Below are 21,971 nucleotides of genomic sequence, written 5' to 3'. Positions count from 1 at the left end.
ACATGCGATAGATAATCTTGGATTTTAGAAGTATCAAGTGAATATACGATAAAGCGAATAGCTTAGTGTAAATTGAGTGCCTTCTCCAGTTCTATTTATTAACCGACTTCAAAAAAAGGAGGAGGTTCTCAATTCGTCGGAATCTTTTTTTTTTTTTATCTTGTGTATCATAATATGACCTATATTCATTCTTAAAATGTCTCCAATTACCTAATTGATACTTGGTAATGAGGTGATAGTTATTATTTAAAAAATAAGCTATTATGGCTTACTCAGATTATAATAACTATAAGTTACTAGCTTATGCCCGCGACTTCGTCCGCGCCCGGCGTAGACTACATACATTTGAAACCCTTATTTTACCCCCTTAGATCTTGAATTTTCAAAAATCTTTTCTTAGCGGATGTCTATGTAATAATAGCTATCTGCATGCTCAGCCTGATCAGTCCAGTAGTTTGAGCTGTGCGTTGATAGATCAGTCAGTCAGTCAGCCACCTTTCCCTTTTATACTATACTAGCTGATGCCCGCGACTTCGTCCGCGTGGAATTAAATTTTTAAAAATCCTGTAGGAACTCTTTGATTTTCCGGGGTAAAAAGTAGCCTATGTCACTCTGCAGGTCTTTATCTATACCCATGCAAAAATCACGTCAATCCGTTGCACCGTTGCGACGTGATTAAAGGACAAACAAACACACTTTCGCACTTATAATAAGGGTATTGATCTAGTACTATATCTAGATAACAATTCAGGGTATGGTTGCCAAAGCCGAACTGCATAGCATATTGATTTCCGTCGCCGTAATTGGCACCGGAAATGCGAATGACCGCGGACACACCGTCACCCATAGAGAGACACCGTCACCACTCACCACTCACTGACGAGCCTGGCGACCACAGAGGCAAACCTATAACATGGTAATGCTATGTTATCTGGGCAGATGGCATTACGACTCCGGACTCTTGCGTATAGAACAGTACCCGTAGTACAAGATTTTACGTCTCACCAACCCAAATTCAAGAGTCGAAATACTTCCGCGTTACAGTAAACTGGATCTTAAATGCCTTGTTTTAAAGCTCAAGTTTGTCTACACTTCTACAGCCAGCGCTCCAAGCGGAAACATTGCGAAATGAAAATCAGTGGCATTGAATATTTGACTTCAATTCAAGGCTGTTTAGGTCCATTTTACTGTAACGCGGAAATATTTCGACTCTCGAATTTGGTTTCGTTTGGTGAGACGTAAAATCTTGTACTACGGGTACAGACAGATACACACTTTCGCATTCATATAGATTAGACATGCGGTACGAAAAGATTTCATAACATCTATTATATTCCAATTAAGAAATTAACTGATATCAATTAGATTGAACCATAAATAGGTCAACAACGAAAGGGGAGATTATAATTTGATAAAAATATTTCACATGAACTTTTAATAAGTAGCTATCGTGAAAATGAAGCTTGAGAGTGCTACATAAAGTGAACTGGAATATTATGTCGAGAATTCGTACGTATTTAATTTTAATTCAATACAGTTTTAGTATTTAAAAATAAAGAAATTTTTTTCGAAAGACCTACTTAATAAGCTGTGGAAACGGTATTTGATGAAAAGTTTTGAGCACGTTTCTCGACTCTCGCTGTGCAATATAAAATATGAAACTTTGGAGACGGAAAACGAGTACATACAGCGGACTTTGTTTGAAGATTAAACTCAATACTACGTGACTACAGTGCACTTGACACAGTTCAAAATTACCTTTTATATAACGTGAACAATAAATTGTAGAAGTCGAGGACGCGTCGCAACTCGACTGTGAAGACCACCTCTCGAAGTGGATCAAGTGTCGCTTGCAGGAAAACCCTACTTAAATTTTTATTTGGTATAGTGTCGTTTTACTCGTAGGTACATTATACTGTGCATTGTGCAATCTCGTATGAAATTACTATAAGCCAACGTTCTATTAATAAGTAATAAGCACCGCTTTGCAGATGCTTCACCAATATTTCACATATTTTTTTTAGAAAGAATATTAATTAACCAAGTTTATCATCCTGACTAATATTCCCCTTTCCCTTCCAACTAAGCGTGAAGCTTGTGCTAGGAGTAGGTACGACAATAGTGCAACGGGTGGGGTTTGAACCGGCGCGGGCGACCTGTCGTTTTCAGTGAGCTATATCGAGGCTCCAAATACAATAAGATAAAAACAATAAAGGAAAGGAAAAGTTAGTTCATAATGACTGAAAAGTGAAGATCATCGCGAGGGATGTTTTTTCAAAGATTGTTTTTTTTTTTTAAATCTTCGTGTTCGACTCACACACGAAGGTTTCCGTCCCATAGTATAAGAAATAACACTTTTAAATTTTTATTGCAGCCATTTTATTTTTTTTATAATTTGTTCTTATAGCGGCTATAGAAATACACATTCAGTGAATATTTCGACTCTCTACCTAACGGAGGCTTTGTAGAAGGGTCCCGCTGGCACCCTTTGGGTACAGAACCCTGAAAATATAAAGGTGTGTCCAATTAGAGACAAATCTTGTTGAATGTACCTAACTACCTAGTTGGGTTTGTCCATCCATATTCCATTCTTAGAGAATTTGCCGATAATATAGCTTATATACCTAATTTTAATAATATCCATATCAATCGCGGGCGTCTTATATTAATTTGTTTTGCAAATGTACGTGCTTTGTAAATACTAAAGAGCATGATATCATATTTAATGGTAATTGCATTTACACTTCACAAATAGTACTTATTAATTCACTTCAAGCTAATTTACATATTGTACATGTGCGCTTATTTTAATGTATTCAAAAGGCTGTGTAATAAGAGGCATTTGCAAGTATTATAGGGTAATACGGGATAACAAAGTAAGTTAAGCTTTTACTATAACAGCAGAAAGTTATTATATCTTTCGTTTATGTTCTACTATAGTTCTTGCATTTCACGAAGACGAGTAACTCATGCTTGTGTTTAAATCGTATCGGTATACGTAAGCTATAGTAAATGTCTGCGTATGCGAGTGCTTGCTTGCGACTGATTGGTCCGACATGCACGCACACTTCTGCAATGCCCGTGTATACGACGTAACTACAAGTAAAGTTCACTCGCATTCGTGAATTGCAAGAACTGCACTAATACACTGCAAATAAGCTTATTCCTTTTAAATCCTTATTTTTAAACCCGGTATAATCTGATCAGAATCTGAGACATATGGTTTGCGCAAGCGCAACTTTCACTTATTCTCGTTTTTTACGAAACTTGTTATGTCACATTGTATTTTTATTTTTATTTGTAAAAATTTACTGTCACTGTATTTTATACATTCTTATTACAATATTTACTATGAATGGTGTTATCTCCTGTGAATGATCCTGTAAATAGAGTCTATCTCTACCGTGTCGGTATACTGCGAGAAAATCATCAAATTACAACAACTATGAACTGTTCTACATAATATTATGTAGGTATAACATCGTCTTTATGACTACAACTACTTGTCATCATGAGTTCTATAATGTACTATACCTACATATAAACAGTTATATTATAGAACTCGTTAAGATGAGTTATTATTATAATTCATAACACTCTTTATATGTATAATACCTACAGAAATTGTTTGGAGGAGTTCATAGTTGTTGTAAACTACTTGATTTTTATGCAATTAGGTAACGAGTTCGTAAGCTTTTGTTTGGGCTCTTAACTGTTTGTATTATACTAAACTGTCTTACCCCCAGTAAAAAACATATAAAGTACCGTAATTCAGGAAAATTGTTGCATACCAAACTAATCGCCGGATCAAACGATGTCGATCAAATTAGTTAGTAAAGCGCGGAAAGTAGAGTAACTTTTGTTGGGAATAAGTGTGCCGATAACATGCATTCGCGGAATCGAATTGACATACCTGCATGAATTACTCGTACGTGTAACGTACAATGGCATACATCTTAAATATATAAAAGGAAAAGGTGACTGACTGACTGACTGACTGACTGACTGACTGACTGATCGATCTATCAACGCACAGCTACTAGACGGATCGGGCTGAAATTTGGCATGCAGATAGCTATTATGACGTAGACATCAGCTAAGAAAGGATTTTTGAAAATTCAACGCCTAAGGGGATAAAATAGGGGTTCGAAATTTGTGTAGTCCATGCGGACGAAATCGCGGGCATAAGCTAGTAGTCTCCTGTGGCAGCCTAGCAATTAGGAACAAAACTGTTTGAGTGCCGTGTTTTAACTTGAAATAATTTTTCAAAAATTTTATAAAAGTTTTTAAAAAATACGCTGTTCTTAAAATATTTTTTCAGTAAATTGAGTGAGTAAAAGTTTTTCAAACTAAAAGAAGAAAATTGAGCAGGCATTTAACGTTTCAGCTTTGCACATAAAATGCTTTAACATTTTAACGTGCTTTTTTAAAAGGTCAATGTTTATTGCGTTTGTATTTATTGAGCTATTGTAACTGTATTATTTTTTAGATGTTTTTGCTAGTTATTACCCGACTAGGGCAAAGCCAAAATGAAGGGTTGTATTTTAGCAGTCTATGTATGTATGTGTGTATGTTTGTTTGTAACAGTTATGTGTGTTCCACTGTAGCGCCTAAACTACTAAGCAGATTTTGATGAATGAGGTGTCAATAGATTCATTATTATGGTCCGGGTGACATTAATAGGCTACATTTTATATGGATGAAATTGATCCGACAGATGTTACATCCAAAAGAGTGGGGGTCCTCAAATTTTAAAGAGTTGTCTTTATCTAGGTAGACGTCACTGACGTCTACTAATACAAGTACGCTGGATCGCGATTGCCGACCTGTTGAAGCAACTTGATTGTTGCAGATTTGGCGCTGATAGCAGCAGTGAGTGTCAACTGTCATGTGAGCGTACTTGGAACTAAAATATTATGTTAGTGATGAGACATATGTCAACATAGTGTCGACAGATGAATTGTTATAGAATCGACTCAAAAGCTAACTGACATTTTGTATAGTACACCATTTCCAGCGTACTTGTATATGCCCATTTCAGTGATGTAGTACTTAAATTAATCCATGTCATTGAAATCTTGAAGAATTGAACCAGAAAACATAAAATCCATGCTTGAATGCATGGACATAACTGATTTAAACGTAAGGTCGGTCGGCTTAATTGGCTTAAACTTTGTCAAGCAAACGCTAATCGACAGTGGGCATTTTAACATTTCCTGAAAAAGGTTATGTAGTCTCAGGATTATATTTTCTTCCTATTAGATTTAGCTATTTTGTAAAATAATATACCTATACATCGATAGTTGAAACAGAAGCCTTACATATGGAAGCCTAACAGCGAGTGATATAGATATTTCTTTTAAGTACATAGGAATTACTTAAGATGGAGTTTTTATTTTTTGTTGGAACATAAGTGATTACCTACATTTAAGTGCCATTTATTTTACAAAGTTTATTCTGATTTAAGAGAAAAAAAACCGGTCAGATGTGTGTCGGTCTTGCACACAAAGGGTTCCGTACCATCGTACAAGATATAAGTACCTGATACTTTTATGTAGAACACTGCAAGCTAATGGCGGACTGCTATGTATGTGATTTAGTAGGTAAATTAATTTCTTCGTGAACACGTTTTAATTTTTTTTATGATGTAACCACAATTTCACGGTTTTCGGACTTTTCCTTTACATGTGCTATAAAAGCTACCTACCTGCCTAATTTCATGATTCTAGGTCAACGGGAAGTACCTACCCTATAGCTTTTCTTAACAGACACAGATAGACGGACGGATAACAAAATGATCATATAGGGTTCCTTTTTTCCTTTTGAGGCACGGAACCCTAAAAATCAGTAAAAATCGAATAAATAATTGAGAAGTTTATAATAAAGAGAAATACCCGTGTATTCGTAATAAAAATATAACAGTTAGGTATTTTAGCGTTTAAACTATCGTGAGTGATTTTCATTATACTTATCTCACACCCGGCTTTACTCACGTCCCTGAGTGAACTGAAGCGTTTAAACTATCGTGAGTGATTTTCATTATACTTATCTCACACCCGGCTTTACTCACGTCCCTAAGTGAACTGAGTCCCTCTGAAAACCCCGGAAGGGTTCGAAACTAGTCGGGCTATCGTCGACTAAACACGTGAGTGAAGCCGGGTGTGAGATATGTATAATAACAGTTATTCTAAAGAATAATAAAATATAATACTCCGCGAATAAGTCCAGTGTGTCGCCTTCGGCCTTACTAATGCTCAATGGGTAAGATAAAGCACGCAGCTCGCAACGGTGCGCGCCTATAGTACATGATGCCTTAGTACACGGTACACACACTGGCACACTTTCCGACGATGTAATGAGATCATTTCAAATATGGTCTCTTCAGGCTAAGGAAAGTGAGGGCATCGAGTGTACACTGTACGGTTCAGTCATGTACCAGGCAACTGCCTACTACTTTACGCAGTTTGCTCAGGTCAGTGGGTTCTGTAGATCCGTTACTTTGTAATGCTGCTATGTACCAGAGAAGTTATGTTACTAACATACTTATTGTAAAACTATTAATTAAGTATAAAAATTAATAGTTTTTAGGAAAGTTAATACGGTATTTGACAACTAGTCAAATCAGTAACTTTTTATCAAACGTCAAAACGCGCGCTTAGTATGCGAGGTTCTATGAAATACCGGAGTGTGACGTCACAATCATTTGACGTGCTTTTTTAGTTTAATCGATAATTTAAAATGGTTATTACACTTAAAACCAACAAAGGACGTGGATTTTACGCATTTTGGAAGACCCTCTATTTAATAATCACTCAGAAATAATTTATTTTTGATGTATTCAAATACCCAATTAAAATATCACTTGCTTTAATGGTGAATAAAAACATCTTGAGGAAATCTTCATGCCTGACAGTTCCCTATTAATGTTTGCAAATATGTCAGAAGTTTGCTAATCCGCACTTGGCCAGCGTAGTGGACAGTGTATTGTTCTCATTTTGAGAGAACATCAATAGCTATTCTCAGTGAGTCAGGTGGGATATGATGATCAAGAAGAGTAAACACATCGATGTCACCATCAAATATCAATGTCCTGAAAGTATCTATGTTTTCATAATGTTTTAAAACGTTACTGTAATAAAGTAGATAGAGACCTCTGGTATGGAGATATCAGATCACTACCTTTTCCCACCCATATAAAACAGGTACCTCAACACCCCCGTCATTTGCTAAACTCTATAAATTCATGTAAACTTGAAGAGTTAGTTCGAAAAGGGCCTTGGGAAACAAAAACAAGGCAATAGACTGATTTTTTCTCTTGAAAATCGTCGCGTTTCGTGAACAATGTGTAATAAAACTATTTTCATTCCATGTCGCTGTAGAGTATCAAATTATACAGACAAATCACAAAGGCCAATTACTGCAGAGGCATATTTCTGGTGCTAAATTGCGCTATAGCGTGTTTGGAAGGACGCCAGCGATCCAGATCACAGCTTCCACCGCCTGATTCTAGAGAATCGTTATCGGTTAACGATGTTATGCGCGCCATTTAACAGGACATTATACGTGCGCACCATTTTATAACTGTTTGCTCTGGTTAATAAGTGGACCTTATAATAAATGACGCTGAGTAAAAAACATTAAATTTTTAGTTCAATACCCAGGTTGACCGAAATTTAAAATGCTTCAAACTCTTTGGACTATACTGTTGCACCTTCTTCAGGAGCAAGCATCAGTAATTTGAGTGTTTAAATCTACTTATGTCCGATTTTTTCGTTTATCAATGAAATCGCTTTCTTTTCTTTGTAAAACTTTTAGCAGAGCAGTTGTGAATTTTGATCATGTCGCCACGTTTTTCAGGGCATATGTGACTCGCTTCATGTACGTGTAACAGCCACAACTGCTCCATGATAGTCAGCCTGGTGCACTAGTGCAAACTTGCAAAGGAACTTTCTTGGCTCTCTGGTGACTCCCACTTTGCCTTGCACCACAAGGCGCTTGAGGGTGTTCGAAGAGCTATCGTTGTTAGACATCGTTTTATGTCGATATCATGGAGTATAGACGTTATCTTTCTTGGCTCTCTGGTGACTCCCACTTTGCCTTGCACCACAAGGCGCTTGAGGGTGTTCGAAGAGCTATCGTTGTTAGACATCGTTTTATGTCGATATCATGGAGTATAGACGTTATCTTTCTTGGCTCTCTGGTGACTCCCACTTTGCCTTGCACCACAAGGCGCTTGAGGGTGTTCGAAGAGCTATCGTTGTTAGACATCGTTTTATGTCGATATCATGGAGTATAGACGTTATCTTTCTTGGCTCTCTGGTGACTCCCACTTTGCCTTGCACCACAAGGCGCTTGAGGGTGTTCGAAGAGCTATCGTTGTTAGACATCGTTTTATGTCGATATCATGGAGTATAGACGTTATCTTTCTTGGCTCTCTGGTGACTCCCACTTTGCCTTGCACCACAAGGCGCTCGAGGGTGTTCGAAGAGCTATCGTTGTTAGACATCGTTTTATGTCGATATCATGGAGTATAGACGTTATCTTTCTTGGCTCTCTGGTGACTCCCACTTTGCCTTGCACCACAAGGCGCTTGAGGGTGTTCGAAGAGCTATCGTTGATAGACATCGTTTTATGTCGATATCATGGAGTATAGACGTTATAGAGCTGAAATTTAATTTAATTCAAACCAAAATATTAATATACTACTGTATCATGACCATGATCAACTTTACAACAACACACATCATGATGACAATGAGAAGAGTGTTCAGAATTTTAGTTTTAATTTATTAGAAATATTTCGAAGGCTATTACTCAGAATAGAAGGGCAGTATACTAGCGGCAAACACCTTGCGCAAGTCACTCTGACGTGCCAAGATCGCCCACCGCCCGCCTCAGCAGCTCCTACACAGCATTTACAATTCTAACAGGACCGTGGAATCTGAGTTCTGACCATCAATATAAATGACAAGATATGCCCAAGCGAACAAAAATTTTCACGGTTTTGGAACCAAATGAATCAGCGCCATTTCTTAGATACTAATGAACGACCCGTTTGAAATCCAGACGTCACTGAGGTTGCATTGGTGTTAAAGCACCACTGAATCGGTGCCATTTTGTTTGTTCAATGGCCCTGTCCATACGAAGTAATATATAAGTCAATGGTTCTGACATATTAATCGAAAATTATAGTCATATCGATCCGAAACATCTGTTTCACTCTTAAAGTCCGTGTCATACTTGTTTTTAAAGCTTGCATCAAAAAAAACTTGCTTACCTACGTAAAAGTAACTTTTATTGTAGTTGAGCTGGTACAGTATGCAGCCGAAAGTAATGTACATCGACCTTTAGAAGGAGATATCAAATTTGTAGAGCACTGTCCGACAAAACGTCCTATAGGTATGAGTGACAGAGACAACGCTCTACAAAGCCGAAATGTCATTCTAAAACCCGATTTACATTACTTTCGGCCGCGTACTGTAATGGTTTCATTAAATAGTTAATCAGAAACATAATGAAAAACATATTAATGAGGAGAAAGGAAATCCTCTTGGGCTCATTATGGTAAAATATCGTTGCATCATAATATAAGGAGATCGTAATCCTTTAACTTTGCGCTGAAAAAGGTTTAAAGATTTCCAATACGCCATCCAATCAGATAGATAAAACTCTCGACTAGACTAGACGGACTAGATATAACGACTCCTATAACTGTTTAAAATACACAGGTGCAAAATTAAGTTCAATTTTATTGCCTTTAAAATAAAGTTTGATAACGACGCTCGTCAAGCTCGCGCCTGCCGCCTAGTTAAATACAGGACTCCAAGCACACAGACCACATTCCAGTCCACTGTTTGCTCGTCCCCCATCGGCTTAAAATAATTACACAAGTGTGCTGCAACAACCCTCTACAGTTCGTTGTTCAGCTATCGTTCTATATACTCCTCGGTGTTCTATATAGTGCAGTGCGTACAACCCGACGGAAATATCTGAAAATCTGGCTTAATGACGTTATGCAACGTCATGCCTTGCATTGGCAAAGGTACTGGCACTGGTACTGGCAGCGGTAGGTACTGGTAGAACGTAGTGTTTATATACTGTTTGGGTACTGGATAGGCGAATAAAGGCGAGCTGCGGGAAAGCGCGAAAGGAAGCACTTTCCAGCGAGGTGCGCAGATATTTCCGACAGGTTATACATTTTGAGATCTCGCTTGCCATTTTAACTCTATGTCAACTGTCATGTCAAAATTACGCTTCTCCTTTAAATTAAGGACTAAAATCTTGGATGAATGATTACTAAAATCGTACTTTTGACAGACAGTTGACACATAGAATGTCGAGTGAGATCTTAAAATGTACGCATTCTAGTATAACTTTTAATTCAGTGGAATTCTGACACATGTCATTTTAGACATTGGGTGGGTTATTCATTTCTATGAAAAACAGGGTTACTACCACCAGTTTTACTCCAAATTACCCTAAATCCCTGTCAACATAAAAAGCCATGAGCCGTACCTAATAATATAGGGATGGGATTTCTATAAAAGTGGGAATCCTTAAAAGGTTTGTTACAAGCATCTCTTGGGCTGGCCTGTTGATTTTTTTTCTCCCATATTAATTGTTTCGACATTGATATTTAATAAAGTGTTTCTTAAAATTGAAATAGTGTTCTATTAATCATAAGTTAATACAAACTTGCTTTATTTTAATTCTTAGAATCCATAGCCTATTTCAAATTGTACGAATTTGTTAGGTAACTTCATTTGTGGGAACTGTTTTATCTTTCAACGGAATTAAAAATCAGACTATACCTGCTTTTGTTTGTTTCATCTTGAGTCAGTAAAAGTAACTTTTAACCGGTTTCTAAATAGGTACTTATCGCAGTGCCCGTTATGGTTCCAAGTAAATCACTTTCACCATCAAAATCATCTTCTCAAATATTAAGATTGTGGTATGTACCTACCTGCTCTGTATATTTACTCACGTTAAGTTTGTATTTTGCACTCGTGGTCTCGTATCATTGAGACATCATTGAGATGAGAGATTTGATAGGTAACCAATTACGTGAACAATAAATAAATATGAAAGTGAAAGTCTTCATATTGCACTGAAATGAAGTTTACGACATTTATTATGATCCATTCCAAGACCGGATTGATTTATTTTTTTCTCGTCATTTATCTTGTCTTTATGTGGCTTGAGTTTTATTATTATCTTTACTTTAAGCCATTGTATAAGTCCTGCAAATTGCTATTGCGCTGGAACCATGTCTCATTAACATCGAAATTACGTCATTTGACGTATATTTACGTAAAAATATACCATCAGCTCGAAACTTCAGTCTACTGCTGACGTAACTAAAATTGCGGCCACGCGCATTAGCAATTTGCGGGACTTATATGCATATATACGCGGCGACAGATAGACACGTGTTTATGTATAATATATGGTGAGCTTAACGATGATGAATACGGTACTTAATACATGATTATGTAAATGTTATGTTTCATTGCTTTCTATTTACAGTTTATTGTTATGCCTTCTTGTCTAGCGGCTCATCTGAGCGATAATTATTGGAGTAAAACAGTATGTTCGAATTTTAAACTTAAACTGTGAATAGTCATGAAGAGCGAGCGTGCGCGTGCGCTTCTCGTCTTGTCATTCGCTTCAGTGTGTTAGTGTCTTTGAATGAAGGCAGTCACGCGGCCTCCGATTATTCAACATTTTATACTACGTTATTTCGTACGATACTATTTCAGTCACGGCCTAGTTTTTATCGGCGAATTCGTTTTCAGTTCAAATAAAGTGCATCGTTTTGTGAACACCCATTAGTACGCGACTCGCGAGTGTGTGTGCTTAATTATTTGCAATTTCCTCGTGCGGAGTTTCTATGTGTGTAGGTTTATTTTGATGGCGTGCTATTTCAGTAATGTGCCCTCGGTGTGTGTAAACATAATGTTTGTAATAATCAAAACCTTGTTTGTATTATCTAATGAGTAAGATTAGTAAAGGATTAGTTCAGTGAGCCTGCTATGTCCGTTATCTAGTTCAGTACAATCCTCACAATGTCATAAATCATAATCACAGATCAATTATAATCGTTAAAGTTAACCTACCTAATCAGTTAGGAGTTTATTATACTTAATGTTGACTGCAAATTATGAAGATAAATATGATTCATTAATATTTCTAAAGAGTCTTTTAGTTAAATACCTACCTAGTACCTAGGTAGTTGTAGAGGAAATCGCTAATGTAACTAATTTAATTTATGCATACCTAATTAACTTTAGGTTTTAAATACATTTTTAGTTCTTATTTCATCAAAAATACAGTACAGAGCTCACCAAAAATTATAATTTTAATAGTCAATTACATTATCTAAACATATCAAAGGAAAAAGGAGACTGACTGACTGATCTATCAACGCACAGCTCAAACTAGTGGACGGATCGGGATGAAATTTGGCATGCAGATAGCTATTATGACGGAGGCATCGGCTAAGAAAGGACTTTTGAAAATTTAACCCCTAAGGTGGTGAAATAGGGATTTGAAATTTATGTTGTCCACGCGGACGAAGTCGCGAGCATAAGCTAGTCTTAAATAGGTTCTATAAAGCTACTTGGCAATATCATACAGCTTCATTGTATGTTTGAGTTTTGGCTTTATTGGATGAAATTCTCTTAAGAGTACGTTCCCAAATTGTATTTGGTTCGAGGATTGGTAAAAGAGTTGTAAGTAGGTACCTTTATTCTTCAGTCTTTCCTTTGGGGAACGGTGTTAAATTTTCAGCTCCAACTAATGATCCTGATAATATAATGTTATGGAAGATTACTTTTTAGACATTTTCCTTCCTTACAAAATTATTGTCTGAACCACGGAGTAGAAACTGAACTCTGAATCAGTACCCTTATTATAAATGCGAAAGTGTGTTTGTTTGTTGGTTTATTGGTTTGTTGGTTTGTCTTTCAATCACGCCGCAATGGAGCCGTGGATCAACGTGATTTTTTGCATGGGTATAGTCAAAGACCTGGAGAGACATAGGCTACTTTTTATCCCGGAAAATCAAAAAGTTCCCACGGGATATTTAAAAACTTAATCCCACGCGGACTAAGTCGCGGGCATCAGCTAGTACAATAATAATATGAAGGTAGGTATGTTCGCAAACGCACAAAGTAGCATCTCGTGAAGCACAACATTGTTTTTATCAAACATGATGAGCAGCAATCCATTGCGAGATCCAGTTAAACTCGTCTAATGAGTCTAATAACACGAATCATCCAAGCCCGTACGCTCTACTAGTCCCAATGGTCATATCCGTCGCAAATCGCCGGTTTCCTCCGAAGATGGTCGCTTTTATGGACATGATTTATACCTGCCACGTCATTAGTTTGTGTCAACGCCTGTCGCTGGCGGATGCGTTGATTTGCCCCGACAGTCTATTTACCAGAAATTCCTCCGTACAAAAGCTTCCAAGGCTTTGAAAGAGTATCTGGGCAGTCATAATAAATTCAATTCATTTAACAGAGCCTACCACTTAAGTTGAAATCTATAGAACGTAGGCAGGTTTATGTGAGGAACATAAATCTATCTCATTATTAACTATCTTAAGTTTGAGCAAAGTCAAAAATACAATTTATAGATCTCAATCTAAGGCTGAAATCAGATTTAGAGCACACTTTAGAGCACAGTTTGTTCAAAACGAGACAGATTTGTACAGAGATTGTACAGAGATTTGTACAGAGATTTGTAATTCTGTCTCATTTTAAGTCTGAACAACGTCAGAGCACGTTCTATAGATGTCAACCTACTGATGGTAATTAGAGCGCTATTATCGTCTTTACTTGTAAAAGTTACGACAAGAAGTCTCAAACTCAATTTCCTAATAAAATGCGTCTGAAATTGAAAACCAAGAATAACAAGCTATTTGCCTTCCGTGACCCACATTAGTGGTATTTAGTTACCTACTGCTTTAATAACGTAGCTAATCAATATTAATTTTCTTTATCATGTAACATCAAGGTCGAATGATATGGCTAAGAAAATATTCATAATAAATGTAAAGCATTAATTATGTTGTTAAATCGCGTGCTAACAACTATTTGAGGTTATAGCGGCTCGCTCTGTGTTTTGCCATATCTAAAGCATCGGTTTTATAGAGTGCTGGCCTGGCGGTCTGCCAGAGTTGGCCAGCACCTTAACCTAAGGCAATAAAATAGCTGAGAATAGAAGCATATATTATAACACAATTAATAGCACGTGCTCGAGGTTCAAATATTTACGCAATTTAGCTGGGCACAATGCAGTCCCTACGAATACCTTATTAACGGATGAAATTAATAAACAATCTATCTGTAATCTGTCGATAAGTTATTTACCTACAAGATTATTGGTCAAAATTGACTTTTTTCTTCACAGACGCACAGGTCACCAGTATGTAATTTTTTAATAACTTGAAAATGTTTATAGGTATTTGATGCGAACTATTCTAATAAAATGAAAATTCTGGAAACAGGTTTCAAAGGTTTTTGCAGCCTCCTTGTCAGAGGTAATTTTATCATCACGACACGAGAATAGTTTTACCAGATTTATTATTTTAATAACTACTTCCCTAACTATTTTGTTATCATATTTCATTATTGCTTCATATTATGTAGTCTTTGTATGAATACAAATGCATATTTTAGAAAATATTGTTTCAAAACTGCGCTCAGCAACCTGCACAGTATTTATTATTTAAAAGTTAAAACAAAGAAACATGTATAATAATAATAAATCCGTGTCCATATGTCAGCTTAAATAATTCTGCTGCATAATATATTGTTATGTTCTGATATTATTCTTCTTCATTTTCAAAACTCATTATGTTGATTGATAAATAAGTAGAACTTTCATGAAATAACATATTCAATTAAAATTCTATTTAGAAGTTTTCGTGGCAAATATATTCATCACTTTTACTGTTTCAATGAATTTGTAAACTGGTGATTGTTTTGATCAATAAGGCCGCCTTTGCATATAACTGTTTTTATTTTCTTTGTTTAGTCTTTGTTATTTCATGTTTTGTGTGCAATAAAGTTTTTCTATGTGTCCGTTTAATTGAATGTTTTAAGAGAAGATATTTGAAGACTTTAGACATATTAAGTCGCTTTTCTTTAGTTCAGAAAATTTAGATTTGTGGCATGCTCCACATGTATTAAGTAAGAGATTTATAGGTTGTCAACAAAAAAACTCACACAGAAGATATAAAAGGTTACAACTTCCGCAATTTTCTTAAAGCCTCCGCATCCCAACTCTCTCACACTGTACTTTCCAGTTTCCACGAAACAATGGCATGTTTGCGATTTCACTTTTTTGTCAACAAATGTACGGCAGGTAATAATTGTGCCAAAAACATGAGACGAGGTTCCTTTTCCTCTATTATAATGGCAGTTCTATTCAATATCATTTCCCATTGTCAATTGTTATGCAAAGCTTTTCCGCTATTCAAGTTTCTATGTGGATTAATTGAAATTTTCTAATATATACCTAAGCGAAACGGAAAATAGTAATCAATGCTCTCTTGTTCTTATCTGACGCATATTATATTATGTGATATGACTTTATAGTATGGGTGTATTAAAACTGAGGTTGATTTAATTGTTACCGACTGTTTATTGGTTGTTAAAGTCATGCTAATTTTCAACTGATCTTTGTTTATTATTTCTAGTCCAATTGAGAAATTTAATAGAAAATACTTATAATAGTTATGTTTACTTAATAAATAATTCAAGGTTCATCGATTAGTTTTACAAATTTAACCCTCTCTAGGTAAGAAACATTAAAAAAACTCTTACCAACTCATTCAAAGTTGATGTACGATAAAAAGTACTTAATAGTCAAATCTGGGTAAGGTTAATAACTTTATAACGGGACTAAAGAAAATCCTCAAACAAGGATCAATAGATTACACAATGTTTCTTGAACTTTTCTGTCGCAGTTCTCGTCGCGTCGAGATTTTTCATTCTTCTTCCCATTTATTATTAGAGAGCAATACGAGCCGTAAATACGTAGCTAACAAATACACGTGAAAAGTACCCGTCTCTTTACAAAGAAGTTCCCTTTTGTTCGAGTGCCATTCATTAGTCGAATGTCACATTGGTAGACCCCATTCTTAGGGAGTGCATTGAACTGTACGCTGTCATATCACCAGGCGTCATACAAGGCTCTGTACTAACGTGTTTTACGGGTTGTGTGGTTGTCGTGTTTTTGGTTATCCAGAAATCTTGCAATCGTTAAGACCTACTCATTAAAGCGAGCAACGCGACGTCGAGCTTGGGTTGTTGAAGTAAAAAGTTGATTTGTTCACAAAACTGATATATCACAATCTCATATAACCTAGTACCTACCTATAGTATATCCAATATCACACCGAGTTGTTTATTTATTGAATAAGCCGCTTATTATTGCATTTACAATCACACAGGTCCTCCACGATAAGAAAATAAGACGTCACGCGTTCCGTTATCAAACCTTGTAAATTACACGGAATAAGACATTCTAATGCACTTATTGAACTTTAATTTAAAAAAAAAATGACATTAATAAAATCAGTGTCAATAAACAAAACATTGTGAGAATTGGTGAATCAATGAAGAAAAGTGAATATGAGCTTAAGGAAGGAATAAAAGTGTTATTTAAAGTTTAAACAGTGTAAGCACGAGTTGAGTTGTGCCCTCGTGTGTTTTGTGCGTGGTTGAGTTTACACAAAAAAGTTGATTGGGACATGAGTGAGGATGAGCACGGAACGGCGTCTCTCTCGGAGTTTCCACTCATGCCTCAAGGGGTCTTCGACGGAGGAAGCGGCGGACGATGAGGACAGCTGCTACCATTCCCTCGGAGGTCGACACACTCTCAACAGGCAGCCGCAGGTGTACGTGGAGGATTTGTCCAACGTCACCTTAGCCGATTTTGATACATCCCAGGATGAAATTGACGGTTAGTAATTAGACCTTATAAATCTTATTTTAATACAAAAAATATAAGAAGAAAGCGTTGTTCAAATTCGTCAATAGACAGATAAATCGATAGAAAACGATAGGTTGATCATGATGATGATGATTCAAAAGTTTGCTATAAATTTAAATCTAGTATAGTCCATACAAAATGACTTCTCTCGCGCCATTATAACTCTATAGGTCAACTGTCATGTACGGTTCACCTTTAAAATAAGGACTAAAATCGTACTTTTGACATGAAATTTGACACATAAAGTTAAAATGGCGCGTGAGAACTCATTTTTTACGCATATGAAGTGCACGTCTACCGGTTGATGATGACGATGTACCAACTGAATTCTGATTACTGATAGATGCAACTTCATTAATTTTAAGTGTTAATGAATGTTATAATCGAGATTGATAAATAAAATTGTAATTTTAAATGTCATTCATGAATGACGGACACATCACACATAGCATCACGCGTCATCTAGGTATGCGTGTACTTAATTGGGCAGTTTCTCTACTAAAATATAATCAGTCATATCGCTTGTTTATGCTTCATAGTTTATTATATTTTTTTAAGTCTATCACTTTACAATACTAATTAGTAACTGCAATGAGGATAAATTATTATTAATGTTCAAACAACACAATATTACTATAATTAAACGAGTTATGTTTTAATTTAGGTCCCGAAGTAAAATTATGCTCTTACTATCTGATGCCCGCGATATGAAACTGTTTGATTTTCCGGGACAAAAAGTAGGTAGCCTGTTGTGTTACTCTCCAGGTCTTAAACTATAGCTATGCAAAAAATCACGTCAATCCGTTACTCCTTTACGACGTGATTAAAGGACAAACCAACAAACAAACACACTTTCGCATTTATAATATGGGTATTGATTATCTGGCTCTTACTATTTAAGCTAGGGTTACATTAAATAACATCAAGAGAGGAACCAGCGTCATACGCAAATAGTTAACTTATATAACATTTTCTTCATAAACGTAGTAGCAACGTAGTTTGTAATCGTCGCAAACAATAATACCGGTTACTAGACAAGATCGTGATTTGATCTTGACATTGATGAAGTACGTAATATCTCCAAAGCGTGTGACTCATACATCACCGGATACATAATACCTCTAACTGCCTCTTGTGGAATACCTAAACATCTGTGGTATTGCGAATTATAATATATGGCGATGCCTCTGTTTGCCATAATCACCTATTCACATACGGACGTATACACGAGCTTCAAGTACAGATATGTGATTTTACGCTTGCTTTCCGAGACATTTCGGATTGGCATATTGTTTAACTTTTTCTCATCATTTGCTAATGTGTAGATTTGTGAGATTCTTCTTTCCTTCTTCCAAGTCAAGCCAGGTAAGGTAGCCATCGGAGAGAAATTAAAACAAGTGGATAAAATCGCGGACATCATCTATTTGGTACAGAGAAGCTTATTGTATCTCGAAGACGAGTATAGGTTATTAAGAGAATTCCCACGGGATTTTTAGAAAATCCAAATCCATGCGGATAAAGATGCGGGCATTATCTTTATAAGAGTAAGGTATGTTATAAGATGGAGAATTGAGAATTGATGGAGACGCATTGAGCACAGCAGTGATGACCACGACGAACGACCGCTCTGCTTCACAAGCTTCTTTGTCTTTACGCTCTTGACAGAGCAGTCGTAGTTTTGGAAAAATTTCACATTAGCAAAATGAATAGAACATAATCGATGTCTCGTAGAATCATGGCCCACGAAAATTAATTTTCCTTATTATTAAAATATATTCAAGAAAGACAAACGTGTATCACAAAAGAATCGTAGACATTTGTTACCTTAGGTTATGGCGACGAATTATTTTCAAATGTTTCGTCATAGCCAGTCGTAGCTCTGCTTCGACTTTAAATATGTTCTTGCCGCATTCTTTAACTTTGTGAATACCGTTTCCCTTCACGTATTTGTTTGAATGAAAAACTTTTTATGCCTACACCACATATTTTGAGTGTTTTGAGCGGCGAATTTTTATTCGTTATCCCTGTATATGATGACTATGACAATTCTCCATCTTATAACATACTAGTATAAACATGATGCCCGCATCTTCATCCGTATGGATTTGGATTTTTCAAACATCGCGTGGAAATTATTTGAATAAGCTTCTCTGTACCTAATAGATGATTCCCGCGATTCCGTTCACTTGGATTTTGGTTTTTTAAAATCCCGTGGTGACTCTGATTTTCCTGGATAAAAACTATTATTTGTCTGTCGCCGGGATGCAGGCTATATTTGTACCAAATTACGTCAAAATAGGTTAAACAGATAGGTCGTGAAAAGATAGCAAACAGACAGACACACTTACGCATCTATAAATATTAGCATGGATTTGTAACACATTAACTACTACATACATAACTTCTTTGTTTTTTCTGAACCAGTTACAGTGCTCAGAATAAAAATCAAGGGATTTGGTGGTTCGCTTTGTCGCTTGTCTTCTCGGTCTCGCTTTGGTGACGCCGCACATACCTGCCTCCTGTCCACAGAATACAAACCCTGTAGGTAGCCCTTGTAGTTAGGTATTCGTGCGGTGTACGACGCACCTGTGTGCCGCCACTGAGCACATCCGCTTCCCGTACGCCCGTCTCTCTCCTACCGCCTACCACCCTTTTCGGTTCCACTCTCTGCTTCCGTTCCGCACTGATACAACACCTAATTTAAACCAAGGTTAAATAATGTTTCGTAATTAGCAGCTGGCTGTAGCCAAAACCATATGTAGCATTTGCTATCAACGTGCCATGCTTGGTAGTTTATTGTTTCATCTTTGGTCAGTTCTTGTTTCAACTTTACAACTAAAACTAGCTGAAAATCTTAAAATCTACGTGGATTAAGCTATCCATATCTCTCTATCCATATATAACTCTTCATACTGTTGATGATGGTGTCGTAAAGCCTATAGCCTAGTGACTAAGACGTCCGCCTCCTATTATGGAGGTCGGAGTTCGATCCGGGCTTGTAACTTTTCGGGGATATGCGTGTTTTAAGAAACTGAATATTACTTGCTTTAACGGTGAAGGAAAACATCGTGAGGAAACCTGGATGCTTGAGAGTTCTTGGCCAGCGCCTGCACGGTAGACTATGGCCAAACCCCTTCTCATTCTAAGAGGAGACCCATGCTCTATAGTGAGCCGGCGATAGGTTGATCATGATGATGATGATGGCTGTTATTGTCACGTTTCAAGTTACAAACAAGAAAATGACAGTCAATGTGATAACGGCGATACTAGGCGATTTCTAATAAGATACTTTGGAATTGCAGCTGAGGCCCTTTTTATATTGGCATTTATTTAGATGGGCTATGAACTAATCGACACAAGCAAAAACACGTCATTATTTTTTTGTGTTTAGATGTCATCACTGATCATTCAAGTGATAATTAGCTACCTACTTTGAAATACTTTATTGCATCGATTGCTGTTAAAGCTTAGTACAGTGCGACAAGGCTCTTTTGGGACTTCAATGACGTTGACAGGGGGGCGCTGTTGGAGTACATAAGCTTAGAATATTCAAACAAGAACGAAGGGTACAGTTGACGGCAACGTTATTTCCTATTTTCGCCATGCGCCAAGGTAGCCTTGTTGCACCGTAGTAGTAGCTGTGACGAAGCCCAAAAAGAGGGTTATATTTTTGGCCTGTAATATAGGTAGGTACAGTACGCGGCAGAAAATAATGTACATCAACCTTTTTTTATTTTTTTATTTTTTTGTTTATTTGAAAGTAATCAACAGCGTAAATACATAATTATTATTTAAATTTAAATCTAGGTATAACAGAAGGCCAAAAGAGATTACTTAAAATTATAATTAAACTATTTTAACAGAATAGAGTTAGAATAAATGTAGGTATATACAATAATAAAATAAAATTACAACAGTGTGTGTATGATTGTATGTGTGTGTGTATGCGTGTGTGAGTGTGTGCTTATGAGTATGTGTGAGCGTGTGTGCATGTGTGTTTGTGTGTAAATGGGAGTGTATGATTGCATGCATATTTAGATGTTAGCTACTTTTTTTTTTGTTTTACGATGATAGTTTCTTAATTCCTTTTTAAATTTATTGTTTGATAGGTAAAATAAGTCAAACTCAGCGAACTGATTGTTATAAGTACGTACCAAGCGTGGAATTATAGAATTTCGCTTTTAAAAGGAGAAAGCGGATTTGTAGAGCATTGTCTCTGTCGTTGAGACCGACAAAACGTCATATAGGTATGAGTGACAGAGACAACGCTCTACAAAGCCAAAATGTCATACAGGCCGATGTACATTATTTTCTGCCGCGTACTGTATGTAGGTATGTGAATATATCCGTTCCTAAGTCCGCTAGTAACTACTCAACGGCTCAACCGATTTTGATAAATCTTACTTCATTCGATTTGTCTTGATGGCGCGCGCGAGTGTCCCTGCGTGGGTATGTAGTATGTATGATCTACATAGAATTCATAAAAAATCAAAATTGCGGATTTTATGCGCTTTAATGTGCGCGCTGAAAAAGATGCAGTGTAAACCGCAGTCTAGGTTTTTGAAAACTTTTTAAATTAGGTGGGGGGCTGTGCCGATGTGCGCGACGTCCTGATTGCCATCTCGACCTGTCGCGTACTATACTTGTTTGAATTTGGTTTTCCTCTATCCTTTGATAGCTAAAGGTTTTTATACAGCTTCCGCTGGAAGGAAGTGGAGTGGTTAGAGAGGCTTATTGTCTTCTTCCCCATTGTTGCGCCGGTGAATGGTATGTGGAGTGGGCTAGGAAACTTTTTACACTGCGACTTGATAACAATTTGTGTAAATATGTCAGCTAAATGTTTATTTATTGTCAAACGTTTTTAATGTTATCATGATATTTCATACCATGATTATAGTTATTTTGACGAAATTTAGTACAGAGATAGCTTGCATCCCAGGGAGGCTACTTTTTATCTCGGAAAATCA

At 36.6% G+C, this 21,971-nt stretch overlaps 1 protein-coding gene across 1 annotated transcript in view; it reads left to right on the top strand.

Moving 5' to 3' along the window:
• Window positions 1-21,971, top strand: part of raskol (Ras GTPase-activating protein raskol) — a 173,474-nt gene that overhangs the window by 85,520 nt on the left and 65,983 nt on the right. The window lies entirely within an intron of this gene.

This window comes from Maniola hyperantus, chromosome 4 (assembly GCF_902806685.2).
Source record: "Maniola hyperantus chromosome 4, iAphHyp1.2, whole genome shotgun sequence".
Classification (NCBI taxonomy): Eukaryota; Metazoa; Arthropoda; class Insecta; order Lepidoptera; family Nymphalidae; genus Maniola; species Maniola hyperantus.
This window is presented reverse-complemented; position numbering and strand designations above follow the sequence as displayed.